The sequence below is a fragment of the Oryctolagus cuniculus genome, chromosome 15 (assembly GCF_964237555.1).
Source record: "Oryctolagus cuniculus chromosome 15, mOryCun1.1, whole genome shotgun sequence".
NCBI lineage: Eukaryota > Metazoa > Chordata > Mammalia > Lagomorpha > Leporidae > Oryctolagus > Oryctolagus cuniculus.
This window is the reverse complement of record NC_091446.1, coordinates 74,266,647-74,288,332: the sequence shown is the minus strand read 5'-3', so window position 1 is coordinate 74,288,332 and position 21,686 is coordinate 74,266,647. Positions and strand designations below refer to the sequence as shown.

Below are 21,686 nucleotides of genomic sequence, written 5' to 3'. Positions count from 1 at the left end.
GGGAGGGCTGGAGACCACAGCTGGGGCTATTTCATCATGTAGCTAAGCACCTGGGTTAGGTGACTGGTAAGATTAAGGAGGAGCAGTATATTCACATGACACTGAGAAGACTGAACAGATGGGTCTCTACTGTGTGGAGGTTGGAGACATGGGAATGAGGAAAGCAGCAGGAATGGCTCCCAGTTGCAAGCTTGGGCTACTGAGGGCATGGTGATACCCTTCACTGAGGCTAGACATATAGGAAGAGGAGTGTTTTGTCGAGGGGATGGTTGGGGCAGAAAGGCAGAAAGGAGTGTCATGCTTGAGGCACTGCCTTGTTCAATGATGGTAACAGTGGATGAAGAGTGAAGTTCTCCAGGGCAGAGATCCTGGAATTCCCCCTCCTTTCAATCTGATCTGACCTTCAAGGCTCACTAGGATGCTGCCATTAGCAGAACTGGGGGTATCTTGAGTTCTTCATCTCAACTGTGGTATACAAAGCTAATCAGTAGCATCAGAGATCTGGGAGCAGCAGCAAGGGAGTGTTTTCAGTTCAGACTGAATGACCAAGAGAAGCCAGAGCTTTCTCTAATGTAATGTGACACTGGTATCAGGCCAAAGCTTACTGTTAATAAATTTCAGCAGTGTCCCTAAGTTGCAATCATTCAGTATTCAGAAAAGCTACCTACAGCAGCTTCGAAGTCCAAGTTGAATGCCCAGAGCCATTATGGGACCTCTCCCCTGATGACAATTTGCATTCCTCAGTGCCTGGCACTGGCACTGGTGATTAGAACATCGACAATGTTCTTGCCAAAATGTTCTCTTGGGGAGTCGCTGTGCACCTGTCTGGGTGAATAGCTGTGGTGAGTGAGGCAGACAGATACAGGCTGCCTGGCCAAGCACAGAACAGACAGAACAGGAACTCTAAAACTTTGCTGAACCAGAACATGGCATGAAGGAGAAACACATTTTCTGATAATTATGGGCTATTGTTTTATGCAAGTCATTCTGGTGGAAAATACTCTGACTGGCCTACTCATCCAACAGTGCTTACAGAGCATGTGCAACACAAAGTCTCAGGGTTTGTTAAGTGCCCTGATGGTGTCTTCAACCCTGTTGAGGGCCAGGGAATGTAATAGAAAATTGTTATCCTGTGCTGCCCATCAGGAATCACTAAGCAAGGTTCTGGAGGGCCATCCTTTACTTGGTAGGCCCTTTAGTCTGCCATCGAGAAAATCCAAAGAAGCTAAAAAGGAGATGTGTGAATGATGGATCAGGCAACTCCAATTGCCACTGTCTGGAACATGGGAACTCATCTGCCCTCTGTGACTCATGCCATCCCTGCCTGTGCTCTGCACTCATCATCATCAATGCAAACAGAACCTTGCAGTTGTCCAGCCCAGGGCCAGCACAGTCCATCAAGTTTTATCTGTATTCTGTACATACAGAGAAAATTACCAAGCATGATTCTAACTGAAGGCAGGAGCAATTAATGTGAAACATGCATGGCTCAATAAGCTATTTAAATGTATGGCTACAAATTCCACTTGGAATGAGACCAGCTCCAGAGCCTACTTCAGATGTGCCAGAACTGGCTGCCAAGCAGATATCTAAGGGAAAAACCCCAGAAGGACTGTTAGGAGCTGTTTATGAAATATCCTCATGAAGTATTTGCAGGATCAGTGCTGGGAAAGATCTCCACTGATGACCCTGGTAGTGGGAAAGGATGCTGGAACTTAGGGAGAAGCATTCATCATTCTCTAATTCCCCATACGGAGTTAAATTTGGCCTGGAGAGTGCAACACTCAGTAAACTGAACATGAACTTTAGCTGAGCTTGGATTCTTGGCTTTCTGATACTCTGGGTAGTCCCTGAACAGGCCAATTATCCCTTATCCTGAATGTCAAAGGAAAGTAGAACAAAGCAGGCCCAGAAAGGTAACATTCCCGTTTCCTGGAAACTTTTAAGGTCATGTTATATTGCATGATTCAGACATTTGTAGGGCTATCCAGTTTCCAATAAAATTTGGAATGAAAGTAGAAAATTGGGTTGGCTGGACTAGCTGAGACCATGTTTATAACTGCTGGCTTGGAAATTTTCTTAGATACATGGAGATAAAATAAAATGATCTTATCAGTTTCTTTCAAGAGAATCCCGTGGAGTCAATGAATTTTGCCTCTTTTCTTTCAGACTAAGAATCTGTAATATTGTTTGAGGGCACAGTTTTTCAGATCATGGCTTCTCAGATCACCAGAAGTCGAGGGATCATGGTGTTTAAAAGTTATGTTGAATACAGGAAATTTGATGATCCATTGTGAAATTGATCTCTCAGCTTCCCATCACCATCCTGAATTCAAATGGGGAATAAACATACTTTTAAAGGATTCTTGTGAAATTATCATTAATAAAAGAAATAATCCCGATTTGGAAATATCTCTTCACAGTCTACACATATGAAAAAGAAATTCTTCAAAACAAACTTAAAAAACAGTAGCAAGAACAAATATACCTCCACTTTCACACCCCTCCCTGCATTGTTTATTTTGATAATCCTTTATGGTATTTTGGATGATTTTTTATTTATTAGTATTTATTTTAAAGGCAGAGAGGCAGAGATCTTCCATCTGCTGGTTATCTACTCAAATGCCAGCAACAGCTGGGGCTGTGGGCCTGGGAACCAGAGCTTAATACAGGTCTCCCACATGGATGGCAGGGACCCAAGTACTTGAGCTTTCGTCTGCTGCCTCCCAGGGTATACGTTAGCTAGCAGCTGGCATTGGAGGCAAAGCCCAGGCTGAACCCTAGGCAATCTGATTTGGGATGCTATCCTCCCAAGTGGCGTCTTAACCACTGCACTGAATGCCCACCCTTACAGGATTTTATAGAGAAATAAAATGCATTGGAACAGGACTCAAGAGATATTATCATTAACCACAACTTTGGGCAAACCACTTAACCTTTCTGGCATCCTTTCCTCATCTGTGTGATGCAAAGTTTGAATGAAATGATCTCTTAAGAGCTGATTTCTCTACTTTGCCCGTCTGTCCCCAACTGTAACTGCTGATGACTTGTGACCTTGCTACTTGGGTGTTCAAGGTATGTCCTGAGACCAGCAGCATCTGCATCACCCCCAGTGCTTGTGAGAAATGTCTCCACCTCAGCACTTTAGTGTACAGTCAGAATGTGCACATCAGCAAGACACTGGTGATGGCATCAGTGCACACACAAGCGTTTGAGAAGTGCTTGTCTACACCCTGCAAACACTGGCATCCTGGCTGGGCTCAGTCAGCCTCCCAGGCCCTGGTTGTGCTGCCTCAATTGCTGGTGAGGCCCTCCCCTTCCTGCTGTGCCTTTGCTTTCCTACTCCCTGCAGCATGGACCTCTGGAGCTCCTGCTTCAAGCAGACTGGGCTCCTGGAACCAGATGCTCCCAGCTGGCTATTGTGTGCCATTCTGATCCCTTTCACTGTATGTGGCTCATGTCCTGGGTAAACAATACTGCTTATTGTACTCATAGAGCCGTTTAGTATTTTTACACATAAAGAATGATCTGATTAGCTCTTTATATAGTTATCCCTTGATATCTGTGATGAGTTAGTTCAGGCTCCCACAGATACCCAAATCCATAGATGATCAAACTTCTTACAGAAATTAGTGTAGTATTTGCATACAACCCACCCACACCTCCAGATTACTTATAGTACCTACTACAGTGTAAATACTGTATAATTATTACGTTGTATTGTTTAGTGAATAAAATGAGAAAAAAGGGCTGACTGTACATGTTCAATGTAGATTTTTTTCCCCTAAGTATCATCATTGCATGGTTGGCTGAGTCTTTGAATGTGGCTCCCATGGATATATAGGGCTGGCTTTGCTTATTTATAAGATTAATTAATTGGTGCCCTGAGTGGATAAAACAGACAGGCGTCCCATCTACACTTCACCTTAGTAGCCTTCCAGCAGTCAGGAAATGTTGCACGTTACAACCACATCTAACAGTACATATTTACTTTCCTTCACTGTAACCCTTCTGCAGCCCAAATATATCAGACACTTTAATAATGCACAATGTCTTCATTCAGAGTTGACGAAGTAACATCTATTTGCAATGTCTGAATTGTTTCTGGGTTTAAGATTAATTACTGAGTGAATTCCAATGCTGAGGACTGATTCCAGTGTTCTAGTTTCAAGGACAGACATTTCTAGACAATTATGCGATGATTATATGGTAGTTGATTTTCGGTTTTCAAGGTCAGGATTAATAGAATAAATACAGTGGAAACACAACGTTGATATTTTTAACCTTTTTTTTTTCCTACTGAATGAGAAAACCATTTTCTCTTGAGCTTGTTGAAGCAGCTCTGTTTGTGCAAAGGGCTCCCACTGTTCTCAGTCAATGTTGGAAAAGGGGCGGGGGGAGTGGCTGCTGGGCGCCAGCAGCCTTGGTGGCCATCAGAAATGGGACTGCTGTGAGCCTGGAGCCACAGGCTCTTTTGCTTGATGAGTTCAGATGGACAGCATGACGGATATGTGTAACATGGGAAGTGGAGGAGGAGGCTCAGGAGCAGGTGGGTCAGGGTGTGTAAGGCCACCCCTGTTCTGGATGAGAAACTTTGCTCCTTCACAGTGAAGGGTTAGACAGCCGCATCCTCCAAGAGGACAGCTCCAAGCATTGAGGTTTCTCACTCCTCTCCTATCAAAGCTGGGTACATCATTTGGCCCTTGGTGGCAAATGCTCTCAGCTGCCTTGTTTTGTAAATAACGTTTTATTAGATCACAGCCATTCTCATCCATTTACCTATCATCTCTGGTTGCTGTTTGTTTCAACAGAGACTGGATAGCCTGCAACACCTAAAATACTCTTTACAGAAAAACTCCGTTGATTTTTGCCTATATCCATTGTTGTTGCTCAGTTTTAAATCTTGTAGAGGGGTATGGATAGATTTCAGCTAGGATCAGCATTTCTGATGATCCCTCACTACTGTAATGCAAACTTTGTCCTTGGACAGCAGTTAAAATGTAAGATTTCCTGTGGCTATCTTGGCAAAATACCTAGGGATCCATCCTTCTAACAATGAACCTTCCTTTTTTTAACTTTCATTTTTTTCTTGCTTTCTTATTTGAGTAGTAGATAGAGCTTTCATTGCTGGTTAACTCCCCAAATGCCTGTAGCAGTTCCACCTGGTGCTACAGCTGGGTGCCTGGAACTGAATCCAGCTCTTCCTTATAGGTGGCAGGAATCTGACGACTTGAGCCATCACCACTGCCTCCCAGAGTCTGTATTAGCAGGAACTGGAGCTGGGAGTTGAACTCAGTTGCTCTGATGTGGAACACAGGCATCTTAACTGCTGGGCTAAATGTCTGGCCCCAGATTCAACTTTGGGCACATACCATCGCCACTGCCCAAATTTACTCTTTGATAATAAGGCAGCATATAGTTATAGTTACCCTTGAACATCCCCATCCCACCCAATTACTGCTTCTAGAAATCCCAGTACCCATTTGGCTATCTTGCTTCAATTTGATACAAGTCTAATGTCTACTCTGGCTTCCAGGAACAAGTTAGGGTGTGATGGGGAGGGCAGGCACCCAAGCTTCATCAAGTACTGTGATCTGAACGTCTCCCCTCCCCAGTTGTTAAGGTGATGGTTTTAGGAGGCAAGGCCTTTCAGAAGGTAATTAGGTCATGAGGACCCAGACCTCATGAATGGGATTATTTTCCTTATAAATGAGCTCCTTTTCCCCTTCCATAGTGAGAAACAGGCTTTGTAAAGACACTGCATGTGCAGGAAGCTTGAAGTGGGACATCCCAGCCTCCAGAACTGTGGGAAGTAAGCCACCCACTTTATGACACTATCTTCTTTTTTAAAAAAATTAGTTTATTTATTTGGAAGTCAAGAGTTACGCAGAGAGAGGAGGGGCAGAGAGAGAAGGAGAGAGAGAGAGAGAGGTCTTCCATCCGCTGGTTCACTCCCCAGTTGGTCACAACAGCCAGAGCTACACTGTTCCAAAGCCAGGAGCCTGGAGCTTCCTCCTGGTCTTCCTGTGTGGGTGCAGGAGCCTAAGGCCTTGGGCCATTTTCCACTGCTTTCCCAGGCCATAGTGGAGAGCTGGGTCGGAAGTGGAGCAGCCTGATGCAAACTGGTCCCCATATGGGGTGCCTGCACTGCAAGCGGCAGCTTTACCCGCTACACCACAGCGCCGGCCCCATAACACTTTCTTAGAGCAGCCAGAACAGATGAAGACACCAGGGGATCTGGGAAAGTGTGTTATTGTGTGCAGTGAATCACTGTTGGGCCACTTGGATTCGGAGTCCAGAGTTCAGACCTCCTATGGGTCACGCAGCCTTAACTGCAGCGAGTAACAAGAAATCCCTATTTCTCTATTCAGGGTGCAAAACCATTTAATATTTTAAGTAGAGAAAGAGATGTCAGTAAAGGGAACTGCAAAACTCCCCTTTTTCTTTTTAATTTAGAAGATGAAATGTACAGTGAGCCTTTGAAATCTTAATTGTCAAAATTTCAGGGGATGTTACTTTGTGACAGTTTTACTAATTGAAAGTCAATTAAAAATAAAAATTCTTTTACACTGTTTTCAGTCTGTGGGTGCAGATACTTTGAATTGGGTCCTGGCAGAAACCAAGTGAGGCTTTCCTTTTTTCTGTTTTTTCCTTTTCTGTTTAAGAGGGGTGTAGTTTGGGGAGAGTAAGAGAGGAAAGTGCTAGGGGTTCTGAAGAAGCAGACCAGGGATTTTCAGTATTTTAACCTTGCTGACTCCTGAACCTTGAAAATCTTTGCTATGTCTTTGCCCCTGTGTGGGGCAATTGGGAATCAAAATAGGGTGAACATTTGGCCCAGTGGTTAAGACACTTCTGGGGACTCTTGCATCCCATACCCAAAATGCCTGGGTTTGAGTCCTAGTTCTGTTCTTAATTCCAGCTTCCTGTTAATGTGCACCTGCGGAGGCAGCAGGTGATGGTTCAAGTGGCTGAATCCCTACTACCCAAAGAAGATCCAAACGAATTCCCTGCTCTTGGCTTGGGCCTGGCCCAGCTCTAGATGTTGTGTGCACTTTGAGAGTGAACCAGTAGATGTGTCATCTCCCTTTTTCTTTCCCTGTATCAAATTAAAAACAACAACAACAAAAGGGCAGAAAGCAATCTTTCCATCCTGGCCTGTGGAGTTTCAGATTGTGCTGCAGCATTGGGTGGCTAAATGCCAGCAACTATTTTATGGTAAGGCTTTGAATTCAGATTCTCCTGGTTGAAAAAAAAACAAAACTTTGTTGAGTGTCTGGGACAAAGTCAGAGTCAAAACTAAGCCAGCCCTGGTAAATACTTCTAAAAGAGTAGTCTTCTTCCTTTTATTTCCTTTTCAGATTGTGCCCCTCTATAAGATCCAGGTTGTTCTACATCGTAGTAAAGCAATGAGTAATTGTACGGATTTGGAAAGAGCTGTGTTGAGAGTCAGAACAGGTTTTAGCTCCTAGTTCAAGAGCTGATACACTATTATGTGATCTTGGACAAGTTAATGGTTTCAGTCTCTGTTTCCTCATTTCAAAACAAGTTTAGCAGTAACATCTTGAAGTGTTAATATGTGGGCAATGAATGAAATAATTTCTGTAACATTCCAAGCACACTCTGGCACTTTAGTGGGTTAGTTTAATTTATTAGTGGGTTAATAGATTAAAAAATAGTTTAGTACAATTTTAAAACCATGTTTATCCTAATGCTTAAGAGAATTATATTAAACATTTCATCTCGTTTTGAGTCCAAATAGCAGAATTTGCTATCTTCATCTGAGGAACATATTTTTTTAAAAGATTTATTTTATTTATTTGAAAGAGTTACAAAGAGAGGGAGAAACAGAGAGAGAAAGAGGTTTTCCATCTGCTGGTTCACTCCCCAGATGGCTGGGCTGATCTGAACCCAGGAGCCTGGAGCTTCTTCTGGGTCTCCCACATGGGTGCCAGGGGCCCAAGCACTTGGGGGCCATCTCTTACTGCTTTCTCAAGCACATTAGCAGGGAGCTAGATTGCAAATGGAGTAGCCGGGACTCAAACTGGTGCCCATATGGGATGCAGGCACTGCAAGCTGGTGCTTTAACCCACTGCACCACAGCGCCAGCCCCCTGAGGAACATATTTCTAAAACTGGATGGATGTTTTCAAAAACTTTACTACTGTCATAGTTTGTGAACTCAAGAGGCTTCCATAGCCTTGGCAGCCCATGACAAGAGCCCCTGGTGATTACTGACATCATAAATAAGAGTGTCAATTGTTAAATCAACAACAGGAGTCACTGTGCACTTGCTCCCCATGTAGGATCTCTGTCCTTAATGTGTTGTACTATGCAAATTAATGGTAAAGCTAGTACTCAAACAATACTTTATACTTTGTGTGTCTATATGGGTGCAATCTGTTGAAATCTTTACTTAGTATATACTAAGTTGATCTTCTGTATATAAAGATAGTTAAAAATGAATCTTAATGAAGAATGAGATGGGAGAGGGAATAGGAGATGGGATGGTTTGCAGATGGGAGGGTATAATCTGCTATAATCCAAAAGTTGTACTTTGGAAATTTATATTTATTAAATGAAAGTTTTCTAAAAAAAGTAAACTACTGAAGGATAAGGGAACAAGAAGTTAAACCTCGAGTTAGTTTCTCCTTCCCAGGTCTGATTCATGCACTTCCCATGGTTCATCTCCTGAACCCAGGGAGATGTTTGGAAAGCCCTGGTCAGTGTCTTTGACTCCTTGCTTCCTGAACCTCTAGGTTGTCCCGGTTGCCCATGGAGGCCAAGGCCGGGCTTTATCATTTCTCCATAGCTATGGCAGATCCAATGTCAAATCCAACTCAATCTGTCTCCTCAGGGGCTGCTCAGAGATGCCTGGGTGATAGGATTGGCAAGTGAGGGGGAGTTAACAGCCCAGTGGGGCAGCTTTAACAAAAAATAAATTCTACAAGAGTAAGGAGTCTGCAGACGACTATTTACTTTTCTTCGCAAAGGACATTCCAAGACACAGTGCTTCTTCCTGGGCTCCTCAGGGACATGCTGAATGACAAGCAACCAGCTGGGTCTTCTCTCTTTTTAATTTGAGAGGAAGAGAGAGAGAGCGAGCCCACAGCTGGTTTACTTCCTAAATGCATGCAGCGCCCTTAGCTGGGCTGGGCAGAAGCAGGCACCTAGTAATTCAACCTGGGTTTCCCAGTGAGTGGCAGGAACCCAACTGCTTGAGCCAACACCATTGTCTCCCAGGGTGTGCATTAGCAGGAAATGGAGGCAGGAATTGAACTCTGTCATTCCAATGTGGGCATCTTTTTTTTTTTTTTTTTTTTTTTTGGACAGGCAGAGTTAGTGTGAGAGAGAGACAGAGAGAAAGGTCTTCCGTCCGTTGGTTCACCCCACAAATGGCTACTACAGCCAGCATGCTGCGCTGATCTGAAGCCAGGAGACAGGTGCTTCCTCCTTGTCTCCCTTGCGGGTGAAGGGCCAAGCACTTGGGCCATCCTCCACTGCCTTCCCGGGCCACATCAGAGAGCTGGCCTGGAAGAGGAGCAACCCGGACAGAATCCGGCACCCCAACCGGGACTAGAACCCAGGGTGCCGGTGCCGCCTGCGGAGGACCAGCCAAGTGAGCCGCGGCGCCGACCCCAATGTGGGCATCTTAACCTTTTAGCTAAACACCTAATCTTCCAGCTGTGTTTTCTCACAAAGCTGTCTCATAAGCCACTTTGCATTTTTTTCCATGGGTGCACTCTTTTTTTCCCCTTTGCTCTTGCTTCCCTGGGATTGCATGCCTCAGTCTAGCGACAAAGTAGCACACAGACTTTGCCTCAAGTTCCACTTTCTGGGACCAAGACACTTGGCACTGGATCATCCTAGAGAGTGGAATGTTCAGATGGGACTTTGGAATTGATCCAAATATACTGCTGGGTGCTAACAGACTTTCTAAGTGGTGGTTCTGCAGTGACAATTGTCATGAGGTACAGCGTTGGTAGAACAAGTGGCTGGTGAGCTTGATTAGCAGGGACATGGATAATTACAAGGATTTAGATGTCTGTTGTCTGTTCATGGCAGTGTTAGAACCCTAGCCAGGAAAGGAAACTGAACTAAAGACAGGACATTAAAACTTAATTTAACAAGACAGGTAACTGTCATGTTAAGGTGCACTCTGAAAGCTGGAGGTCTCCATGGGAGTTTTTTTTTTTTTTTTTTTTGGACAGGCAGAGTGGACAGAGAGAGAGACAGAGAGAAAGGTCTTCCTTTGCCATTGCTTCACCCTCCAATGGCTGCCACAGCCAGCATGCTGCGGCCAGCGCACCGCACTGATCCGATGGCAGGAGCCAGGTACTTATCCTGGTCTCCCTTGCGGGTGCAGGGCCCAAGCACTTGGGCCATCCTCCACTGTACTCCCTGGCCACAGCAGAGAGCTGGCCTGGAAGAGGGGCAACTGGGACAGAATCCAGCGCCACGACCAGGACTAGAACCCGGTGTGCCAGCGCCGCAAGGCGGAGGATTAGCCTAGTGAGCTGCAGCGCCGGCTAATTGATATCTTTTAATGTAAGTTATTTCATATGGTAAAAAATATTCCATGTATCCTACCATCAGAAACTGTCTTGAAAACATCTGTTTGCACGTTAAAGAAAAATACTATCAAATATTATATACTAGTTGATAGTGTTTTTCTTTGGAGTTTTGAAAGAATCTGTACTCTTCTTGGGGTTATGGCTCTGGCCTATTTACTGAGTGCCTTAGACTGCTGCCAGTTCTAAGAGAGGAGTCACATCAGGTCAGTCTCCAGTATAAAAATACGTGGAACCAGCAGAGGTGAGTGTGCTGGATTTTTCTGTGCTGGGGTCATTGGAAAGCCTCATTGCTGCCACACAGTTGCTTGGGTTCTTGAGAAAGCCTATAACTTCTGTTGTAAAGATTGTTCTTTGAAAAACACATGTTCTGGAATCCTCCCAGGCTTTACACTGACTTGACCATGGAAAACTGACAGACTATATAACTAGAACTGTCCATCATGACATGATTTTTATTGGGCCCATTAGTAATTCATTACAGGCTGAATGTGGCCCTTTAGAAATTAGACTCAAGCAAGGACTTGAAGACAAAGATAAAAACAGGTGGCCCAGGTTCCCATGTAACCAATTCATCGCCCTCTGTTTGCACCTATGGCCACTGGAGGGCCCCCTACAACCAACTGATAGAGGAAGAAAGACTTCAATCAGGTTCATAGGTGGGTTGTGCTGATGCTTTGGCACCAACTGGCAAGAGATTCCTGCGACATTTCAGCCTCACTCATTAGTTGCTTTGAAGGGAAATGATTTGAGTTGGCGTAATGCACTTGTCATCTATTTCCTATGACAAGAATTGAGGGAGAGCTGAGTTATGGCTATATACTAACAGGCAGTATCAAATGACTTGGTAGTTTTGTCAGGGACAACGACAGATCCGTGACAGGGAAATCTAAGGAAGAGATGTGTAAGCAGATGTGTAAGGTGTGTAAGATGTGAGGAGCAGGCCCAAAGCATGAACATCTTTGGGTCTAGGTCAGTACCTGCCAGGGAGTTTTCCAGCAACAGGTAGACAAATGGTTCCTCCTGAGGATACCACCAGCCTTTCTCCTTGGCCATTGCAACATGTGTGCAATGAACCAGGACCCAGTGCCTCACGTGGAGGCATGGAGGTTGTAATAAGCATGACAATGTGATTGTGGTCCTCTTGTCACTGAGGGTTTTGTAACTACTGTCAGGACAGATGGCTTAATTTGCTAGGCTCTGAGAACACTGAGCTCTGCTCTTGATATGACATCCTTCTGAGGGTATGCCAATCACAGTGGACAATCTAAAGGTTTTTTTTTTTTTTGACAGGCAGAGTGGACAGTGAGAGAGAGAGAGACAGGGAGAAAGGTCTTCCTTTTCCATTGGTTCACCCCACAGTGGCTGCTGCGGCCAGCACGCTGCGGCCGGCGTACAGCGCTGATCCGAAGGCAGGAGCCAGGTGCTTTTCCTGGTCTCCCATGGGGTGCAGGGCCCAAGGACTTGGCCCATCCTCCACTGCACTCCCGGCCACAGCAGAGAGCTGGCCTGGAATAGGAGCAACCAGGACAGAATCCGGCACCCCGACCGGGACTAGAACCCAGTGTGCCGGCACCGCAGGTGGAGGATTAGCCTATTGAGCCGCGTCGCCGGCCGACAATCTAAAGTTTTAAAACAAAGTTACATATTTTGTATATGTTATACTGATATGAGATTTATATAGAGTAAAATTATTAAAAATGAAATGGGAATGATTAAAACAGGTTCATGGTAGTGTTGTCTCAGGAAGTGGGAGCAGACAGTGCTATTGGGGAGAGTGTTATTAATGTCATTCACGATATTATGGTTTTCATAGTTAATGACATTTTCACACATTTCTTATACTATTTGTCTTTAGATAGGGATAAAATCTTATTATGGAGGAAAAGAAGTTGTGAATATGGTTAGGAAGAAAGGACAAATATTCTACAGAACAATGAGAAAGGTAGGCTGAGCAATGAAGTAGAGTAGAACCAATGAGCCTGTCAGTGGCAGAGCTAGGCTTGCCTGTGGGTCTGCATAATCCAAGTCTCGAAATCTCCCCATCTCCAGACACTGTGATGCCAGCCTGCATTCTGAGCAGGCTATGAATCTTAATGTGGCCTCCTATATAATGGAGGTCAACCAACTTTTCCTAAAAGGGCCAGATGGTAAATATTTTTGGCTTTGCAGATCACATAATCTCTTCTTGCTACTACCCAAGCCTGCCCTTTTAATATGAAAACAGCCACTGACCACACACATAGCTGTGTTCAGGGCCAACTACACCATAGGTGGGGAACAGTTGAATAATTATTAAGAATTTAAAAAAATGCCAACTGCAGCACATTAAACCCAGTAAGGGCCATTCTAAGAGGCTTCCTGGGTGGGGTGGGGGTTTAATACAGGCTGTGTGCCAAAAAACTTTATTAAATAGGTAGAGGGATAGAGTTGTATCAGAGGCCAGTTGACTGACCCATCCTATAAAGTGTGAAATAACAGTGTATGCTTTAAATGATGAAGAGGATTCTGAGCAGGTGCGTGCTATTGATTCCACATTCAACTGTCTCTCAGTTTTCCCACATTTCTATGCCATGACTGGAAGTCCTCGACCTAGGATTATCCTTTACGGAAGGGCATCCCTGGCCCTACAGATGAACAGGCCAACAGTAAGGGGTTCTTTTGCAATCATGTGTCGTATTGCTCTTACTTGGTTACCTCTGGGAAGACAAAAGGGATTTTTGTTTCTGTTCTTTTTTTCTTCCAGGTAGCTTTGTATTGACTTTCCCTGGAAGTGTCCTTGACTTCAGAAACTCCTTCAAAGGCCACTTTTGAAATAAACACAAAGTGATCCTCTCAGAAGTCTGTCAGCCTTTGATTAGCTCTCGCTGACTTTCGAAGAATGTGTCTTGTCACTTCTCTTGAGTTTTCAGGGCAGCCTTTGTAGTGTCTGAAACGTGTGTGTGTGTGTGTGTGTGTGTGTGTGTGTGTTTTCACTTCTTCCCATATCAGAGCTGGGCTCCGGGTGAGTCCTGGGCTGGGCCTGTGGGTTTCCATCACAGCTGACTTCAGTCTCTTGTGCTGATCTAATGTTATTTAACGTTTCTGTGCTCCATGCACCTGATTTGTAAATGTGGAATGGATAGAAAGGGTTAATACATAGTCAGAGAGCTTCAGTCCGTACAGGTACAGATGCTGACCTTTCTCCATGTGTGGCTGCAGAATGAAAATAAAACTGTATGGAGACATTAGTAGGAAGAATTTTGGATGTATAATAGGAATTGCACACTTGGCATTTATTTTTATTGTACATTTTTGGGATTTGCTTTTCTTTTCTTTTTTTAAGATTTATTTATTTGAGAGGTAGAGTTACAGACAGAGAGAAGGAGAGACAGAGAGAAAGGTCTTCCATCTGCTGGTTAACTCCCCAAATAGCCACAAAGGCCAGAGCTGAGTGGGTCTGAAGCCAGGAGCTTCTTCTGGGTCTCCCATGTGATGCTGGGGCTCAAGCAGTTGGGTAATCTTCACTGCTTTCCCAGGCCACAGGCAGAGAGCTGGATCGACAGAGGAGCAGCCAGGACATGAACTGGCACCCATATGGGATGCTGGAGCCACAGACAGAGGATTAGCCCACTACGCCATAGCGCCAACGCCTGAGATTTGCTTTTATATTTGAGGTGAGATATGTGTTTTTGTGGTGGATTCAATGTGGTGTGAGAACATGAAACATAAGTAGGTATCTGATGGGAAGTTCCAAAGTCTCTCTGCAAAGGCTGGGATTTGCAGAGAAACTACAGAGTTAGGATACATGTGGAATCTTGTATGTGACTTGTCTCCCCCTTGGGGACTGCGACCTGGCCTGGGGGAGTTGGGAATTGGCATGCAAGTTTCAGGCCTATGTGACGGGAAAGGCTGTTGAGAAACTGAGGTTCCAGCTTCATCAAGGTGATTCTCACACAGCTTGGGACTTGTCCAGGGCAATGGTACCTGCATCACATGAGGAGGTGAGGAGGAACGGGTAAATATTGGGTCTTCCAGTGAATTGAGATGACATTTGTTATATCTTTTGTCTGGTGTTCTTTCATAAACCCAAGTCAGTCTAATATTAACATTATAGCATATTATATTTCCTGAATCTGATTGCCAATCTGAATGCATAACAACCACTGTAGTGGTAGACTTACCAGAGCCGGCTTGGAGGCAGTGCACTGGAACATTTGGATTTCAGTGGGAAAGGCTTGGGGAGCTTGAGGCGTCAATGCTTAGCCTGTCTTTGAGAAGATGGGCTATAGGGACTCAGGTTTGTCCTGTAAGTAAGTTCACATCCTTCAGAACACATCTGTAAGAGGAAGGTAGAAATGTGGCAAGTCAGGCAGGCATGGTGGGAGAACTAGACTACTGCATTGTTATTAGTCATTGCTCTACTGAGTTGGAGAGGAGAAATGGGGAGAACAGTAGCAAAGGGTTGGGACCAGCCTATCTGAGTCCTTGGGGGCATTCACCTAGACCCTGTTGTCCCCTCCTTTCAGAATACTGAGCACAGTGAGTAAAGGCTTGGGCTTTTAAGTCTGATGACCTGGGAGTTCAGGCTCTATTACTTACTTTCCTTCTTCCACTTGGGAGGTTATTTAACGTTTCTGTGCCCCATGCACCTGATTTGTAAATGAGGGATGGATAGAAAGGGTTAATACATAGTCATAGAGCAATGACTAGCAGATAATGCAGTAGACAGCGTCTCAGGGAGAATCAGCTGCTGTGACTCTTACTGAGAGTAGCCTCTTTCATTTTATGAGAGCTTCATGACCACCACAGATAGATGAACAATATGGTAATCTTGAGTCATTCCTTTTCTGTTAATAGAAAAAGATCTAATCATGGCCTTCTACAATACATTTTGATGCTGATTCCTGCATTATAATTTCCCCAGAACCCAGAAAATCACTTTAATTTTCTTTTTTCTCCAGATTTATTGAGCTATAATTGACAAATAAAAATTATATTTAAAGTATAACAATGTGATGTTTCACTTTAATTTTCAATATTGATTCTTTTTAAATTTCTGAAACATTTTCTCCAACTTTAACTTTCAAAAATCATCCGATTCCAACTGGCTTACACAGTAATTGAATTATTCAGGAATTCAGGAACTCCTTACATTTTCTCAGTTTTTTGTCCTCTCATTATTTCTTTCTTTGTCTGTTTGAGGCAATGCTCTATTCTGGTAATGTGTTATTGTTTATAATTCTTATTTACTTTACCAGGGAAATAATTTTCCATTCTTTTTGTTTTATGTTTGTAAAGTTCCTTTTAGTTATTTGATAATGGATGACTGTATGTGACCACTTTTTTTTTTTTTTAATTTAGAATTTTGGTGGTAGGTTTGTCATACTAGTTCCTAGATAAAACTTTCTGGTGTGGTTAGTCTTCTTGTGCTTTGGAATGGTCAGTTTGTACATTATCAGAAAAGGAATGATGAAGACATTGATATAATGCCATTTTCTCCACCTCATCAATGCCAGAATGGGCTCCCAAAGTTTGAAGGTACAGTTCCAACTATATGGAAATAACAAGGCTATTGGAGCAAAATTCCCAACACAGAGAGATTTCCCTAGACTTGGGGCTGAGAAGCACACCCTGTGGAGGTGGTTCTACAATTTGCTCAAACTACTCAAACCTCTCTTTAGAAGCAAATTTCCCCCTATGGCATCCATCAGCAAGGGAATCCACTTCTATCTCACCTCAGCTATGTAGGCTCTGGCAGAGGGAGCCAGAGGTTGAAGACAAGTTGGATTAGGGGCATCTATTCATGTGGGGGATTGTAAACTGACTCTCACGGTATGTGCTTGATTAATGCAAGTAGCTTCAGGCCTGCTTTGCCTGCTGTTGAAGCAGAAATTCTGCAGCTGGGAATCCAAGGGAATACAGCCAATATCTGAGCAAACACTGTGTTAGAGAACAGAGAAATGGCTCCAAATTCCAGCGGGAGACTGCAGTACCATGACAAGGCACATTTGAAAGTCAATCTGTGAGCCGGTTAGGGATGTTATTACATTTGTACTCCCCAGACAATCTGGATATGGAGGGGGTAAGTTTCTTCTGGCTGCTGCAGGGTAGCTCTGGGTGTTCCCGGAGTGGACAGCTTCTTTCTCTCTGAGGTTTCCTAAATTAGGGCACAAAGTGAGCTGAGGTTGGAGAGACAGGACTCACCCAGGATTACTCACAGGCTCTAGACAGCTTTCTCTTGCCTGTATTTGGAGATCTACATTGGGAAAGGAAGAAGCCAGAGTGGGTCATTCTCTGCGTACTTGCCATTTAAATCACTGGGAGGGAACGTTCACTTCAGGGATGAACACCAGGCTTGCTGAGTAGGCTTTTTCCAAACCCTGCTTTCCAGGAGGAAGGATGGCATTAATGTTAACTGTCCTCATGCCATCTGAAAGCTGTGAGTGCTAGCCACGCCAGAGATCAGACATGATGGAGGGTTAGTACAACTGAGTTGTCTGGGTCTTGTTCATCTAGCCAGGCACAGAAAAGGTTATGAGGATGGTAGGGAGGGAAAGGGATGGTTTAGAGACAGCAACCTGAGACAAACGGACTGCAGTGAGGAAGACCTAGTGAGCTTGGTAGGTATTGGTGCTTAGCTTGTCTTTGAGAAGGGCTAAAGGGACTCAAGTTTGTTCAGAAGGAATGCTCACACCCTTAGTGTGTACCTGGAAGAGGAAGCTGGACTGTGGCTATTCATGCCAGGCCAAGATACCAGAGGATTCTCAGAGATCAGTAAGCCTGGAAGATGGAATGGGGAGGGTGGCAGCTAAAAGTCAGGAACCAGCCCTTCTAAGTCCCTTGGAGGTGTTTATCTGGACCCTGTTGTCCTCTGTGTTCAGTTCACTGAGCTGAGGATTGCAAAGAATGTCATTATCATTGCCATGACTATAACAATGGTCTCATAACACTATGATTTCCTTGATAGACCTGTTTCTACAAATGTGGCGATAGATTTTGAACTATAGAGAGAAAATGCTAGGCATGGGAGAACAAATGTTTTCTTTTCCTCCTTAGAGTTAGCTTTGCTTCATGTAGTGATAAACTCAGGAGAAGTGGTATCAGACACAGCTAGCAACAAAGCAACAGTGATTGTATTCAACAAGAGCTTACTTATGGATGAGAATGTAAATGTGTATGGTCACTATGGAAAACAGTATGGAGATTTCCTAGAAAACTAGAAATGGAACTGCCATATGACCCAGGAATCACACTACTGGGTATATATCCAGCAGACCTGAGTTCATTCTATAAAAGAGATAACTGCTCCACCAAGTTTTATAGCAGCACTGTTTTCAATAACCAAGATGTTGAATAAACCAAGGTGTCCATCCTCAGATGAGTGGATTAAAAATATGGTATATATCCACAATAGAACACTATTCAGCTATAAACAAGAGTGAAATCCTGTCATTTACAGCAAAATGGGTGGAATTGGAGGACATCATGTTAAGTGAAATAAGTCAGACACAGACAAATACAATATGTTCTCCATTATATGTGTAACTAAAATAAAACAACAACTCAGTCTGAACACAGAATGTTGATTACTGGAGGTTGCAAGGGGTGGGGGTGGGGGATAAAAAGAGTGTGGAAGCTGGATGTAGTTAATTAACTATGACAAATATACTAATGTGAGAAAATAAAAGGGACACAGAGTAAATAGGAAGACTTTATATTACTTGCCACACAATGTTTGTTTTGTAACTTTAAAGCTATCCTGAAATAAAATGTTAAAAAAAGAGCACACACACACACATACACACACACACTACTATGGACCATACATTCTCCTAAGCTCTTTTCATACATGAATTCATTTAACCCTCACAACAAGTATGTATCCATATTATCTTTGCTTTAGAAATGTGTAATTCCTGTTTTATTTCTGTTTTATATCCAGGCTTTGAAAGGTTAAGCAACTTGTGCTAGTTCACTTGGATATCTGGAGGAGATGGGATTTGAACCTAGGCACTAGTCACTGATGGTGCTTCCTCCCCTGCTCCTGCTCCTGGCTGCACTGCCACAGCCTTGGACAAGTGATAACTTCCCAAAATGAGTGCCTTGCTAGAGTTTGCAGCTGGAATGCACCTAACTAGCACCTGGAACATAGGTGAGAATCCTCCTCTACCCCTGTTTTACATCCCTTCTTAGCTGGCAGAGCAGGTTAGCAACATATACAGCTGGATATTTTAAAAATTAGTTTAAAAATTTTTTAAAATTAATGACAGATGTAAAGTCTGTTATAGTTATGACTTCCAAAGTTTAAACTCATTCTTGCCACTTTATTTTGTTTTCAGCCATTCTTTCTCCTGCTTCTCTTTCATTCTATTTCATTGAATTGAAGAGTGTTCTTTGTCTCTTTTTCTTCCTTCGGTGACTGCATGCTTGAGCCTCTTTCTCTGTTGGCTCCACTGCTATCCTCACCACTACTTTTTCTCCTTCTCACAGCTCCACCTTTCATGTTGGGATTATTTGTGATTTGGGTTTCTATTTTTGAAATTTCAACCAATTAGTCTATAAATTTCACAGGTTTTAGTGAATTTTTGTTTTATTTCTTGCATCTCATGTCATTTTCTTACTTTATTCATTTTCCAGTAGATGCCCAATTCTTTCAGAGATATCGCATGAGGAGATATATCTATGAATCCTTGTATGTCTCTATCTATCTATCTATCTATCTATCTATCTATCTATCTATCTATCTGTCTATCTGTCTGTCTGTCTTCTCTTTTGAATATCTGTTTCAGTGGATATACGATTTTAGGTTCAAAGTAATTTTGGTTGTTTATTGTCTTACTTTTTTGGTATTCAGTGTTTCCAATGAGAAAAAATGTGCGTCTGATTTTCATTCCCCTCTAGGTGATATTTTTTAAAAAAATTGTGGAAGTTTTAAAAACCATTTATTTATTTATTTGAAATGCAGAGCAACAGAAAGAGAGAGGCACATGCACACACACACATATCTACCATCTGCTGGTTCAATCCCCAAATGACTAGCAGATGAGGCTTGGCTAGGCTTCAGCCGGGAGCCAGGAATTCCTTCAGGTATCCCACATGGCTAGTAAGTCCTGAGTACTTGACCCATTGTCTACTGCCTCCCAAGCACATGAGCAGGGAGCTGGATCAAAAGCAGAGTAATGGGGACTCAAACCAGTGCTCCAATATGTGATGCCAATGTCACAAGTGGTGGATTATTCCTCTGTGTCACCATGCCAACCCCAAGCTTTGTGGAGGTTTTTGAAGACTTTACAGTTACCCTTGATGTCCTTACATGTGACTGTTGCGTTCCATGTGGATGGTTTTGCTTCCCAATCTGCTTTTTCATGTGGTGGGTCCTGCTAGTTGGAATCTGGTTCTCTAATCTTGAGAAGTTTTCTGTTCAATCATTGGTTACTCTGTCCCCTCCATCTTCTTTGGCATGTGCATTGGAGTAACTGTGGTACTTCCAGGTTTACTCTTCCTGTTTCAGTCTCACATGCCTCCTTCTCTTGCTTTTCTTCCTAACAGTATTCCTGCATGATGAACTTCTGCACAATTCAGTGGTTTAAAGTGGCCAAAATGTGTCATGTTTTGTGATTCTGAGGTGGACGAGGCTGTTTCTGCTCTTTGTCATGTTGGCTGGGGTCCCTCAGCTGGCTACCTTTGGCTGGGGTCTCAGAAGGGCACCGACATTCCTTTCCTGGTGATGTCTCACTCCAGGTGACGTTATCCTCCTAAATATCTCCACTTACCTCTTTTCTCCAGCAGGATCACATGGGCTTCCTTCCATGACGGCAAAAAGAGGGAACATTCCAGGGGTCAAGGTTGGATCAACCCTGTAATGTCCCATTGGCCAAAGCAATCCACATGCCAACCTGAGTCAGTGTGGTGGATCACTGTGTAAGGACTTAAGAGCTAAGAGATGCAAGTTTTTTTTTTTTTTTTTTTGACCCAACCATGTAATAACCAAGCAATGTTGGGGAGCTGGTACCTCAGGGTTAACGAAAATCTGAGACACTGTCCAGCTCCTCATAGGCCCACCTTCTCTGGTATTCTCTGATCTGGGGAGAGAATTTCTACCACTACCGACTGCTATGGTGGGAGGTAGCAGGAGGAGCTCACCTCCTTGGCTGCCCTGCATTCATCTTTGCAGTTAATCTTGAGTTTTTGTAGCCCGTAACTGTTCTGCCTTTGTTTCTTAGCCCCACAGTGTCCAAGTCTTACTTGTATTGCCTGAAGTGACAGTGTCTGTCTTTTCTTTGGCTGCCTCCTTCTGATTCTTCTGATGGGATAAGAAATATAAATTGAGTTTTTTCCCCAGAAACAAGTTTACCTTTATCTTTTTCCCCATAGGTATTTTGCAAAGTCTTTACGATTTAATAATCACATTTTAATTATATTTAGTGAATATTTGTTGTATGGCACAATTAATGTGCAAGAAGTTATTGATTGGGTTTAACAAAATCTGTTCTGGCAAGCATTCATGTTGAACATATTCTGAAAAGTCACCTCAAAATTCTAGCACTTAGGACAAAGCCCTAATTCCTTGGTATTTCAGAGATGACTTTTTGTGCTTGTTTTTGTTTAAATTTATCCCTCAAGTGTTCTTGCATAGGAAACTTAATTCCCAATGTGGCAGCGTTGGAAGGTGGGTTAGAACGGGAGGTGTTTTAAGTCATGCGGGGATCCATCTTCATGAAGGGGATAATGGCATTCTTGTGGGAGTGAGTCAGTCCTCACGGGAGGGGATTCATTAGTTATCATTAGAGTGGGTTGCTCTAAAAGCAAGTTTGGCTGCCTTTTGTCTCCTCTTTCCCCACATGGCTTCTTCCACCCTTCACTCATGTTAAGATGCAGCATCAGGGCCTGACCGGAAGCCAGGTGCAAGCTGGCACCATGCTCTTGGACTTCCCAGCCTCCAGACTGTGAGTCATAATAAACCTCCATTCTTTATACATCACCCAGTCTCAGGTATTCTGTGATAGCAACAGAGAGTGGGCTAAGGCAGTGGTCTGTGCAGTGCCTGGTTCTGTGGCATCACCTCTTACTCTCAGTTGTATCCTCTTCTGTATTCAAACCAGTGTTTATTCAGCTCTTCAAGAACTGCATGCTCTTC

The 21,686-nt window shown here is 43.5% G+C and overlaps 1 long non-coding RNA gene across 9 annotated transcripts in view; it reads left to right on the top strand.

Moving 5' to 3' along the window:
* LOC103352282 (uncharacterized) overlaps positions 1 to 21,686 on the top strand; it is a 387,286-nt gene that overhangs the window by 186,377 nt on the left and 179,223 nt on the right. For 6 of the 9 annotated variants that reach the window (XR_011382482.1, XR_011382480.1, XR_011382478.1 and 3 more), the window contains one exon: positions 18,492 to 18,701. The exons of the other annotated variants lie outside the window; for them this stretch is intronic. This is a non-coding gene — a long non-coding RNA (uncharacterized lncRNA). The remainder of the gene's footprint in view (positions 1 to 18,491; positions 18,702 to 21,686) is intronic. 9 annotated transcript variants of the gene reach the window in all.